The sequence below is a fragment of the Palaemon carinicauda genome, chromosome 18 (assembly GCF_036898095.1).
Source record: "Palaemon carinicauda isolate YSFRI2023 chromosome 18, ASM3689809v2, whole genome shotgun sequence".
In the NCBI taxonomy this organism is placed as follows: Eukaryota; Metazoa; Arthropoda; class Malacostraca; order Decapoda; family Palaemonidae; genus Palaemon; species Palaemon carinicauda.
Window position 1 is genome coordinate 28,079,181 of NC_090742.1, and position 12,556 is coordinate 28,091,736.

A 12,556-nucleotide genomic window follows, 5' to 3' on the forward strand; every position below is an offset into this window, starting at 1 on the left:
TTTAATTTCCTTTCATATGCTGAAATGTTTACGGTTTTATTGTATGAACGTGTGTTTACCCATCTGTGATGTATTTGGTCTAAAGTTAATTGGCGCCTCGCTTGTTTAGACAGAAGGCATCCTGGCTCTATCTGTTAAAGTTCTTAACAAGTCAAGCATCTGTATCGGCAACTGAATTGTGGGTTCGCGTCCAGGATTATCTTGATCACCTCTTGTTATCATTTCACGAATCTATTGTATATTCTTTTTTTTAATATAACTTAATTGGAATATCGAGGGCAGAACGAAGCTTTTTCGCCTTATATTATCATTGTTGATGCTATCTTGATATATATTTTTTTAATTCTTGAAATCACAACCATTACATCCTATGCATTTCTTTTTCTCTCATTATTCACACGTGGTACACCCAATTTTTCCCGTACCATTCATAATACTGAGAGAGAGAGAGAGAGAGAGAGAGAGAGAGAGAGAGAGAGAGAGAGAGAGAGAGAGAGAGAGAGAGAGAGAGAGAGAGAGAGAGAGAATAACTTGGCTGGCACATTTGAACACCTCTTAAAATGTCTTTGATGATGCATCTTAAGACTTCCATAATCCTAAGTCAAATCACTGTCAATTTTTATGCATTAGGAAATCATTAAGAAACTACAAACACCATTTTTCTCGGCAGTGGAGCTATGAAGTGAACTAGAACTGGCGTACATCCAAGGAATGCGCTCTTTGTAAATGAAGTAATGCTTTTTACAACGCATTAGCAGTAGATAAAACGGGTATTTTTAAATTTATTTCAAACGTCCTTTCTTATAACTAATAACTTGTCTATTAATGAGACCTGTGGCGGACGAATTAAAGTCACCTGTTGCCCATCAGGCGCTTCTGATCTATTTGTTTCAATACAATAAAAGTGGATGGTCTGAATTTTTTTTTCGTATTTAAGGTAATGTTAAAAAAAAAAAACAGTAAAATTTCATCATGGGAATTACTTTGGTATGCCAGCAGTCTGTACTGCTTCCAGGCACACGGAGGGGGGGAAGAGGCGAGTAGCTCGGCCTAATTAAAATCGTTAAAGTACTAAAGGGCTATTCCAGAGATAAGATAGTGTTCTTGCACAGTTTAAGTCACGGTTATACCTATCTTGATAAAAACTAATCTCATGTTGAAAGATGGAATTTCTGGGTGTAATTAACTATATGATATTCAAAAGACTCTGGAAGATACTGACAATATTATGGCCCAGGGGCTACAACAGGGAAAAATAGACCTGCGGGGAAAGAAAATAAGGAAATAAACTAAATGAGAATTATTGCATAATTAATACAAAATATTTTTAGATCAGTAACAACGTAAAATAGGTCGTCCATGTATAAACTATGAAGAGACTCATGTTAGCCTCTCCCACATGAGAACATTCGCTGCAAGTTTGAACTTCTGAAATTCAACCGATTCAAACAGCCCGATTAAGAAGATCATTCCACAATCTAGTCACAGCTGGAATAAAACTAATAGAATACTGTCTAGTATTGAGCCTTATGATGGAAAAGGTATGACTCCTTGGATTAACTGCACACTTAGCATTACGGACATGGTGGTGAAGTCTGGGAAGATATGAATGCAAAGGATAGTCAGAATTAGGGAAAATCTTGTGCAACATAAATAAGAAATAACTGAATAACAACACCAGATCACGAGATCAGGAATAAGAAATTCAACAAAACATATGTTCTTATTCGTCAAATTAAGATGGGATTCGGCAGCTAAAGGCTTGACAGTCTTTAAAAAAAATACAGCAAAGAAAATGTAAGTAATATTGTCCTAACGGAGTTTTAATGTTTCCCATTGCTGAAATAGTAAACCACGAACAAGTGTATGAGATAAGTTTATAGCAATTTAATTTCAAACTGAAGCGCTAGATAAATTAAGATTATGAGATGAATGATCTAATGCACATAGATTCCTGTTACTTGAAGTGATTTTTAACGAAAGGAAATATATTTTCATTTTAATGTTTAAAGACTATGAATCATTTTGTGATCTATAGGGGCTTCACAAGAAAACTGAGCCTAATTATAGCCTATGCTTATTCTCAAACAAGTAGAGGCTGTCGAAAACTCTTAAGTTTACATAAGAGAGTTGAAACCCGTTTTGTAATACTGATATACTATAATTGGAGAAGGAAAGTGCTCGATTCTACTTCTTTCCTCATCCACTTCAAACAGTCCCCTTTTCCCTTAATTGGGAAAGTGACTTGTCAGTAACTGTAAAAAAAAAAATAAAAGTAAAAAGTTTGCGATCTAACAGACAAGAGTGTAGTCATTGAAGGGAGTAATCGCAGGATGTGTTAATTTCCTCCGAATCCATTTCACTCTGGAGGACGATTTTCTGAACTGAGACGGTAAATGAGAGACGCGTTTGCTTCTTCGAGTTTCAACTCTTTGTTTGCCGTGTTGACCTTAGCGTAATAATGTTAACAATTCAAATTGAGACCAGCTTGTTTCTTTGATCTCCTTTCTGTGTTAAGGAAAATAACAAGACTGCATTATTAAAAAGAAAAAAAAAGTAAGCATTGATGCAAATAAGACAAAAGTGCCTTCTTTATAGCTGTTTGTTATTGGTTCGAATTGCATATTTATAATTCCTTAAATATTTACGAGGACTATTTGAATAACCTTGCCTAATATCTGAACAGTAGCGAGCGGAAGAATTACTGGGTATTTCTCTATTCAAGAGGTACAGTACGATAGGGTTGAATCTTTCTTCCAAAACCTGTAGACTGAAATTCGCGAACTATCTTTCATAACTTATCTTGTATCTTCAAAAACTATTAATCTCTGTAATTACTGTATTTTTATCTTTCTCTTTAATCACATATCTTGAAAATTATTGGTAGCATCTCTGTTTTTATCTAATCTCTAAAATACTATTTTTATTCTTGATATCAAATCTTCACGAACTACTGGACTACTGTCCTTCCGCTTTTAGTTTGGTATACTATTGTGAAATGCAGTTATCGTAAATCGAGCGTCCTGATAATCTAGTTTTTCTATAACAGAAACTGGAAGAGACTAGGAAACCCATCAGGCCACCACGCGAACTGCTCTGTCCTGTTGTTGATGATTGTCTTGAAAGGCCTTCCATGCTCTATTGTTAGTCCATCTGATCCAAATGATAAATTATAAATCCAATCAGTGTCATGCGTAGAATTACAAAAACGAAGATACTTGAACCATTATCCAGAAAGCAACTTTGCACGCATTGTACATTTAAAATTCCAAATATAATTTCGACGACACTAGCCGGAAATGTCAAGTGGTATTTTGGATTGTTTTGTACACAGCAATAGGCGAGTCGGTGAACCAAACTCAATATTTCTGCTTATGTCTTTAACTGATAAACTACTTTCATTTACAATTGACTCTTACTGCAGTTTGTCCAAGCAAAGCAATCTTTTACTTCTCAAGGGGCGAGCCTTAAAAACTTATTTCCTTAACCGAGCATCGACGACAATTCTTAGTTTTATCCGATTGATTTTTCCATCGTGGCAAATTGATCATTAGCGAGACTACATAATGCCGAACTTACTACAATTACTTTGAACTAGATGCTATTCTAGGAAACATCGTGGACGCTGTTCTTTGTTAGTGTGTTGCTGATCATGTTGGTTTCATAATAATTAAGAACATGCCCAGTTTTATACTAATATCGGAAGGGAAACATTGGATCGAAGTCTTTAAAAAATGTCGTCGATTGTGACAAAGATTTGAAATTACCGGTGTTTTATTTTATTCATAAATTAATTTCCTCGGTGTTATTCTTAATGTGTATTGATTGTTATATTAAACCGGAACTGTAACTCCCAGTAGTACTGCAGAAAAGGAACGATTATAAGCTTTGATAATGATAAAGTCTTAAACGTTTTTCTCAACAATATTCCTGAAAGTTCGATAGTACGAAAATTTCATAATAGTTCTGCTTTACTTTACTTTTGATAAACTACCAAATGAAGACTCGCTCGATCAGGCGAAAAAAATAAGCAAAGTTAGACATTCAAATCAAGAGTAAAACAAGACAACCATACAAGGGATGATCGTAATTTAAATGTTGGAAAAGCAAACAAATAAAACATGTGAAGGAGTCACTGACAAAATAAAAATAAAAACGAAGACTCAGACGAAAGTATCAAATAAAAAGGCTTCGAACGTACCCGTATTGAGTAAACTCAACGGCACCGATTCCTGGAGGTTCGTTAACCGCCAGGAAACACGTCCTCCTCCTCAGTCTCTTCTCCTGCCTCCTTATCTTTTTCCTCCGTTCTCGTTTCTTCATCCTCCTTTGCTACTGTCTCCTTCACTCTTTCCTTCCGCATTCATTCTTTCACCTCGCTCTCTTTCAATGCCATTTCCCTTCTTTTATTGGCAACTTCTTCGTCCTCTTCTGTTTATTTTTTTATTTAATGTTCCCCATAATTCTTCTAATTTCTTTCTATGAGTCTTTTTTCAAAACTCTCTTTTGTCTCACTGCCTGCTTTCTTATGCTATCATTTATTTTGTAGTTTCAATTGCATTTACGTTTCGTAAAACCTTATGCTTGCCTTTCTCGTCTTGGTTAGATCTCTCCATTTCATCGTTACCATAACTGCTAGTCGTACTGTAGTGCTCAGTTTTTTTTTTTTTTTTTAGAATTTCGCCTTTTTTTAAGAAACAGGTTTTGCAGATAAGATTTGAATGTTTATATAGTAGGTTTTTACATCAATTTAGCCATTCTATTTAATACGTATTTTATCTTATTCATTTAACATTCATATAAAGTTTTTCTAACCGATGTTAATCTTAGCCATTCTACGTATTTTATCTTATTCATTTAACATTCATATAAAGTTTTTCTAACCGATGTTAATCAGGCAAGTTTATGTCTAACTCGCTGGACTAGTTAATGTCCCTTTTGTGCAAGTTAGTCTGTAACTAAGAGGCAAAGTGAATGCGACTAACTTTATTAAACAGACATCGAGTTTAAATACCAGGACTTGCGAGCAAGAATGTCGCAAAATTCAAACAAAACTAAACAGAGCAAGCAGGATTACACGGGTTGGTTTATGGACAGTGCAGGGAAGAGCGAGTGATATGTTTAAAACAAACACACACACACACACACACACACACACACACATATATATATATATATATATATATATATATATATATATATATATATATATATATATATATATATATATATATATATATATATATATATATATATATATTAGTATGAGCGTGTATGAAACACTTGCTGTACACTTCAATAATAATAATAATAATAATAATAATAATAATTATTATTACTAGTTGCTACCGTTACTTTCGTTTTTTAAAGCATATAAGAATGTATTTCCACTCACTGCACTGCTTTGACAACAGAAAATAGTAATAAGGGTATACAAGTGTATTGTTTCTTAAAAGCTTAAAGTTTCTCCAATGTCAAAATTTCGTACTTGTTTGGCTATTTTTGGACTGTTTGGAATATAAAATTCCAGGGGCATGATATTGTGATGGGAATTTAGTCTAGTGCATGAAGTTTTCACATGTAAAGAGTATAAGGGGATAACTTTGCTGAGAAGTCGAGTGCTAGAATAGACTCAATAGAGCAGTTTTAGCCTGTGCCTTGAACCGTGTACGTCAAATTTTCAGTGAGCGCCGTTCGATGGAAATTCTATATCGATAGTGTGTGAAAGTAACGTTAAAAGATTGGTGAACAAGGAAATAAGAAAACCGCTCAATGATTTTTTAAAGTAGCAGGGATACAGTAAACTAATATAGAAAGGATGGGTATATAAGACGTCTCGCTTGTTCCTCTTGTTCCCAGTGTTGTTAACCCGCTAAAGGTGACATATAACAAGTCAGGTAAGCCTATGTTGGATTGTTGACTTAAAATGAGCATACACACCAGTTCATATTAAAGTTTGAGGATGGGTTACTGGCACGGCACTTTAGTAAAGGTGGTTTCGATTCGATCAAGAGTGTGCCTATCATCATGTTAATCTTTTTACGTCCATAGCATCGGCAATATTCAGATTTCAGCTAATTAGAGAGAGGGGAAAAAGTTTTAGTTTGTCTTGCCTTTTGGTATATCTAGCACTAGCCATATTTTTACCCAACTGACTAGAGAAGTGGTGAAGTATTGTAGGTTACAAGGTTTGAAAATAGACGATGAATAGGGGGAAACAAAGATTTAATTTTGTCTTCCGAGGCGAGTCGTTGTGTAAGGAAAAGTTTACTAGATTTTGGGGTTTTCATAGCAGAAGAGAAATGCATAAGTCACCAGTTAAAAAAATAATTTGGATAGGTTTAATTTGGGACGAGAATAGCAGAGGACAGAAACCTAATTGTGGATTGATCTGATGCCAATATAATTTTGAAGATATCAAATGCTAGTATTAATGAGGGCAAGTTTCCTGATCAGATCAGATCAGATTCAGGTTGAGGCTTTGCCTTTGCAACGGCGCCTCTGTGTCTTTTAGTTTTGTGTGTGCCTTATTTTCAATAGTTTTTCTCTTTTCATCTACATTTATTGTAGTATACTTTTCTTATTTTCAATATTTTCTTCACAAAAAAGGAATTCTCCAACTGTTTGTGCACCATCTTCTTCGTATGGTTGTTGGAGCTCAATTGCTTTTATTCTTATATAACTAAACTGTGGACAATATAACAGAGGTTAGCATTTTCTTCTACATCACAGAATACAGTTTATATTTCCATCTTGGTGTCTGTTTTTTATATTCAAACCCAATGAGTTTGTCCTTGCTCTTAATGATAAAATTGACGAAAATGTGTTGTCATACACTTCCTCCTCCTTGATTTCACTTTTCCAGTTTTTATACAAAATTAGACACTCCTTGCACTCCATTTCACTCTTCCATTTGCTTGTGTCCCATTCTCTTGTTCTCTTCTTTATGTCCTCTTTCGTACATCTCTTGACTTCTCTCATCGCCATCCCACATTCTTCAGCATACTTCTTCACATGCATCCACCACTTCTTCTCTTTTTCTTCCATATCATTGACTATTGCTGTTAGTAAGTCCTTTTCTCCCTTATAAATGCTATTAAGGTACCTCAGCTTTCCATCCATTACCCTTGTTTTCATAGCAGATGCTCCTACATCCCCTCTCAAGGCTGCAATTGCTGTATTCTTTACAGCCCCTAACATCCTTCTATACGCTCCATTCTCTATTCTCTGCAACTTTTCTATTTCCGTTTCTGTTAAGTTAATTACATTTGTTCCATATAATATAGAAGGTAGTGCTACACTTTTCCAGTATGTTTTCCCTATCAGTATCTTATTACAACTTTTTTCAATGATCGAATATGTAAGATTAGCTAGCTTTTGCGCCTTAACTATCATTTCACTTTTCTGTGTTTTGAACATATTCCTACTATCATCTACCTTGATACCTAGGTATTTAATATTGCTTACTACTCTTATTCCCTCTATATTATCTGGTTTCTCCTCTATATTATATATAAGTACACTACTTTTGTCTCTATTTATGTCTAAACCACACTGCTTTCCTATATCTATCACTTTCCTTATGTTCAATTCAGCATCCTGTATATTCTCAGCAAGCACTAGGACATCATCAGCAAAAAATAATACTACTAGCTTTTATAATATCATTTTTAAAACCATTACCTTCCTTTTCTACTTGTTTTATAATCTGATAAGTAATTAATTTGAATAATGTTGTAGAGCCAGTACAGCCTTGCTTTATTCCACTACTTACGCTCATTTTTTGTTCTACTCTTTCCCCTATGTCTAACGTAGTCGAGTCTCCCACATATACTTCTGCTATAGAGTTAATTATACTAGTATGTACAGCACTTTATATTGCTTTAATGTTTCTATCAGTGCTTCCCTTTTTATGGAATCGAAAGCTTTTTTGAAATGTAAAGAGGCAACTATGAGTTTTTTCTTATTTTTGAAAGTGTCTTCGACCATGTACTGTAAGATGAATATATTATCCTCAATCCTTCCTCTGTAAATCCCGCTTGACTATCCTTTATGGCATTATTACTTTTTAGATGTCCTTCTATTTCATCCTTGATAAAAGCCATGTATATTTTATATGATACATTTGTGAGCGTTCTCGACGAATTACGGTCAGTTCGCCCACAAGTATGTTCGCTCAAAAGTAGTCAGTTCGCCCACACTAGGAGTGAGTCCGCCCACAAATGCTATTGGAAAGAAATTTTGCAACTAGGCAAGAATATGAATGTTGAATTTATGCAGGAGGCCAAACAGTGGGACTACAGAGGTCATTCAGTGCTATAATGAGGGTATGAGTTGTGATATAATATGCAGGAGGTTGCAGTGAATAAAAGACAGGACTTGATGCCTTGGGTACTACGTAGAGACTACCTTTCATTCATACGCCACAGGTTCTTACGTGGGACTACATGATACCACATCCCCTTTATCACATAAAGAACTTTTTGGGCTCAAGCCATGTCGTCCAGATGGAAGGTTCCTTCAGTATTTTCCTTTGGGTATATATGACTATCATAAATATTCCCAGAGAATTAAACTAAAGGTTTCACAGAATTCTAACTTCTGGTGCGAGTACCCTAAAGGTTTCCCTCTAGGATATCGTATATCAACAGGGGACGCATGCATTAACACGCCACATGGCTATCTGCACCCCACCTAGCGTTTACGCTTCGAGGGCGAAAGGTGGCGAGGTAACTGAGGAGCCGTTCCAAAGTTACCCTTCCTTCGTTACTGTTACGGTACTCGCAACGTAAACAAACCGTCCGCCATACTGTGTGACGTCACGTCCGTCCCCATTCCTTGTCTGGTAGCTTCCAACATCGTTTGTTTGTTCCCAGTGATCATCGTTTATCTTGTGCATCCTTCGCCATGTCTCAACCTTCTGCCTCTCCTTCTTCTGGAAAGTTGAGTACCAGGTTTTTGTATTGTTTAAATAAGCTCTGGCCGTAAAGTAATGATTTTTTACACTAAAATCTTGTGTTTTATGGCGGAGCTGTGCCTTGCCCGGAGGTGCCATTTTATGGCGCCGCTGTTTGCCTCACATGCTTTATTTAGTTAGCCAGAACAGCCTTCCCGGCCTTATAACTAATTAGATATCATTAGTTATTTAGTCTTCATTGCTAGGAATTAGTTATATTATGCCGATGGTATTCTTCGGCGCTGTTAGTTAGCCGACCCCATACTAGACTTTTAGCCTAGAATAGGCCGCAGCCTAGTGTTCATGTTTACTTCTGCATGATATAATAAGTGTTCCTAATGTTAAAGAAGATATAGGCATTTTTAAACATATACAGTACAAGATTCAGTGTTGCACATCTTTCGCTTTCTAGGGACCATACAGGGACCGTGCCTGGTCCATCCATGTCACATCCCCTAACCCAACGTTGGGGCCCTTGTATGCTTCCTTATCTCCCCTGTTACCTCCGGGTAACCTACCTCTGGGTAGCCTTGCTATATCTTAGCCCCTTACCCGGAATATTTTTCGGGTAGGTTAGGCTAGATCGTTCTTCCCTCTTCACTACCATAGTATATGGGGAGACCTCGGACAGAACCCCAGAGTACCTATCGTTCATCCCAGTCCACCCTTAAGGAACGCATTTCCCTTTAGGTATCGACTGAGACTGAAGGTGGAAGGGCCCTGCCCTTCCCCCTAGACTGCTCTTGGTTGGGACACGTCCCTTCCTCCTGTGGCCTAGCGATATCTTCCCAGCCCTCCCTAATCTAGGAGAAGCTCTCCTGGTTTAGGTTAGGCTTTGGGGATTCTGTTTTATTATAGTTTAGGACAGTACACCAGTGCTATTCCTACTCTGAGCTAGCCTACCCTAGGGTTGGAGAGCTTTTCTCTCCTACCTGGGTAGTATAGCATCTAACAGATTCCCCCACTCCTTGGGAGCTTGAGGGTTGCGACCCCTTCTGCTCCCTCAGACCCCTACCCCCACTCTATCCCTTTGTGTCGGCTTGCCTTCACACCCCTGTCCGCTGTCCTGCAATTCCTCCCTTGGGGAGAGTTGTAGGTTAAGCTGTGCTCTCCTGCTTGGCTGGCTGCTCTGCTACACTTCCCCCTCATAGTCGAACTCTAGGGTAGTGTTGGTAGCCGGCCTGCTGGCGGAAGATCACACACTCCCCCCTTTTTGAGTGTCCTCTGATCCTCCCTTGGATTACCATAGGCATCCAGCCGTCTGCCGGCTCCCTGCCGCCGGGTGATAGGCATATCCCCGAGAGCACTCCTTCCGGAGGGAAGCCGGTCGTGTATCGGACATTACCCTTCCCCACTCCCTCCTTATCTTTCTCTCTTCTATCATGGTGCCAGTCCACTGCCGCCTCCGCCTGCCGGCACCCCAGGTGACCTTCCTACTTCATAGGATGTTCCTATCTGAGGATTACCTAAGGCGACAACCTGCCGGCTGCCGGGGGCCGCCGCCCCCTTGCCGCCGCTGCCGCCGACATCTCAGACAACCTTCCATCTTATATACCCTGCTAGGTTCACCAACGCCGACAGCCTGCCGGCTGCTGGAGCCCACCGCCCTGCCGGCGGTCGCCCTTATATGTGTCTCCTACCTCTCTGCTGCTCAGTGTGTAGCCTTAGATGGATTCACCCCGCCGGACCGGCCTCCGGCTTGCCGGCGACGCTCCTGCGGCTTCCATGGACAAGCATCCCTCCCCGGGCTGCCGTCCCCGTGCCAGCAGGTGACCTATACAGCCGTATAGCCAGACTGATCTTCTTTGGTATTTCATACCTTAAAGACAGTGGCTGGGGTGTACGGTTGTACAGTACAATGTTTCCAGCATACTCTGTGCTTCTCAGTGCACTCTCTTGCCAGGACCTACTCATATATAAGGGGGTTTTACCCTATTTTCCCCCTCTTTTCTCTAGGTTCTGAACGATTTTAGACCCTCTCCACTCTGTAGACAATTCCCTTATAAGGAAGCCTAAGTTTGGCTCCCCCATAGGGATACCATTCCCTCCCCTAGAACCTTAGGTCCTAAGGAATTGTCGGCAAAAAAGGTCACGGTAACTGGCTGGACGGGACTCACAAGTAAGTGTCTTCCTACTTCCCTTCTAGCTCACCTATCCTGAGCTCACATAAAACACAATGCTACAGATTAGTGAATCTTAATTTTAAGAGTAACGTAAGCCATAACTCTGTTTTCCATGTACTCATGTTCTCTTTCTTTTACAGGAGGAGAACCTGAAGTGTGAGAGCTCTTTCTGCGGAGTTCGCCGCCCGGACTTCTACGGGCATAAGGCACGGACCCACGCTCCCTGTACAGCGAAAAAGGGCAACCTTAAATATTGGGATCCACAGTCCTGCTCAACCTGCAAAGGCCTCCTTGATGAGGCGTTCGACAACCCTCCGTCCGCGGAGGCCAGGGACAATGCTCGAGAGAAACTGCGCAAGTAGGTGCGCGGTTTCCAGAAGAATGCCACTAGGCCGTATCTCCCCAATGAGAAGAGCAGGGCCATGCTTTTCCCAACGCGGCAGTAAAACACGAACCCCGGAAGCTAATCTCCTCCAACATCTTGGGCAAGCATCTCTTCCCATCTGCTCTGGTGAAAGAGATCGTGGACAAAGCAGCTTCTGAGAACTGGAACCTTCTCGGTAAGTGGGGCATGTCTCGCAAGAGGAAATCCTCTCAGGAGGAAGGCCCTTAACCTAAGAGGAAATCCTCCAAACCTAGACCCCAGCAGCATCTACAAAAACGCCAGTTTCCGGCTCCCGCTACTCCTCAAGTGGTCGCGCAGCCGCAACAGACCTTCCAGTTGGTCCCCCAACCAGTAGTGTCGCAATCACCGGTCTTCACCCCTGCCTACGAACGAGAGTCCACTACCTTTCGCCCCAGAGGTAGAGGCTCCAGCAGAGACTCCTCTCGCCGTCCCTCCAGGGGCAGAAGAGGAAGGGGAGCTAGCGGCCGAGGTGGCAAACCCTCGGGAAACCAGAAGCAATGAAGTGCTTCCGGTGGGAGGAAGACTCCGCCTCTTTCAGGATCGCTGGACCTTCGATCCTTGGGCACACAGCATCATCAAGAAGGGACTGGGATGGAGCTGGACACAACCACTTCCAACCTTCCACCAATTCTTCCAGCCATCAACCCCCTTCTTGGAAGAATATGTCCTAGAACTCTTGAACAAGGTGATCAAGAGGGTAAAGTCCACCAGGTTCCAGGGAAGACTGTTTTGTGTTCCCAAGAAAGACTCGGACAAACTCTGTCATTCTCAACTTGTCCCCCCTCAACAAGTTCATTGCGAACAACAAATTCAAGATGCTGAATCTTCAACAAATAAGAGCCCTACTGCCTCACAAGGCCTACACGGTCTCAATAGACCTGGGGGATGCCTACTGCCACATCCCAATAAACCACCACACTTCCTCCTACCTAGGATTCCGGCTCCAAAGAAGAAGCTACGCCTTCAGAGCCATGCCCTTCGGGCTCAACGTGGCTCCGATAATCTTCAAGCTAGCAGACACAATCGTCCACCAGCTACGCCTTCAGGGCGTCCAAGTGATGGCCTACCTCG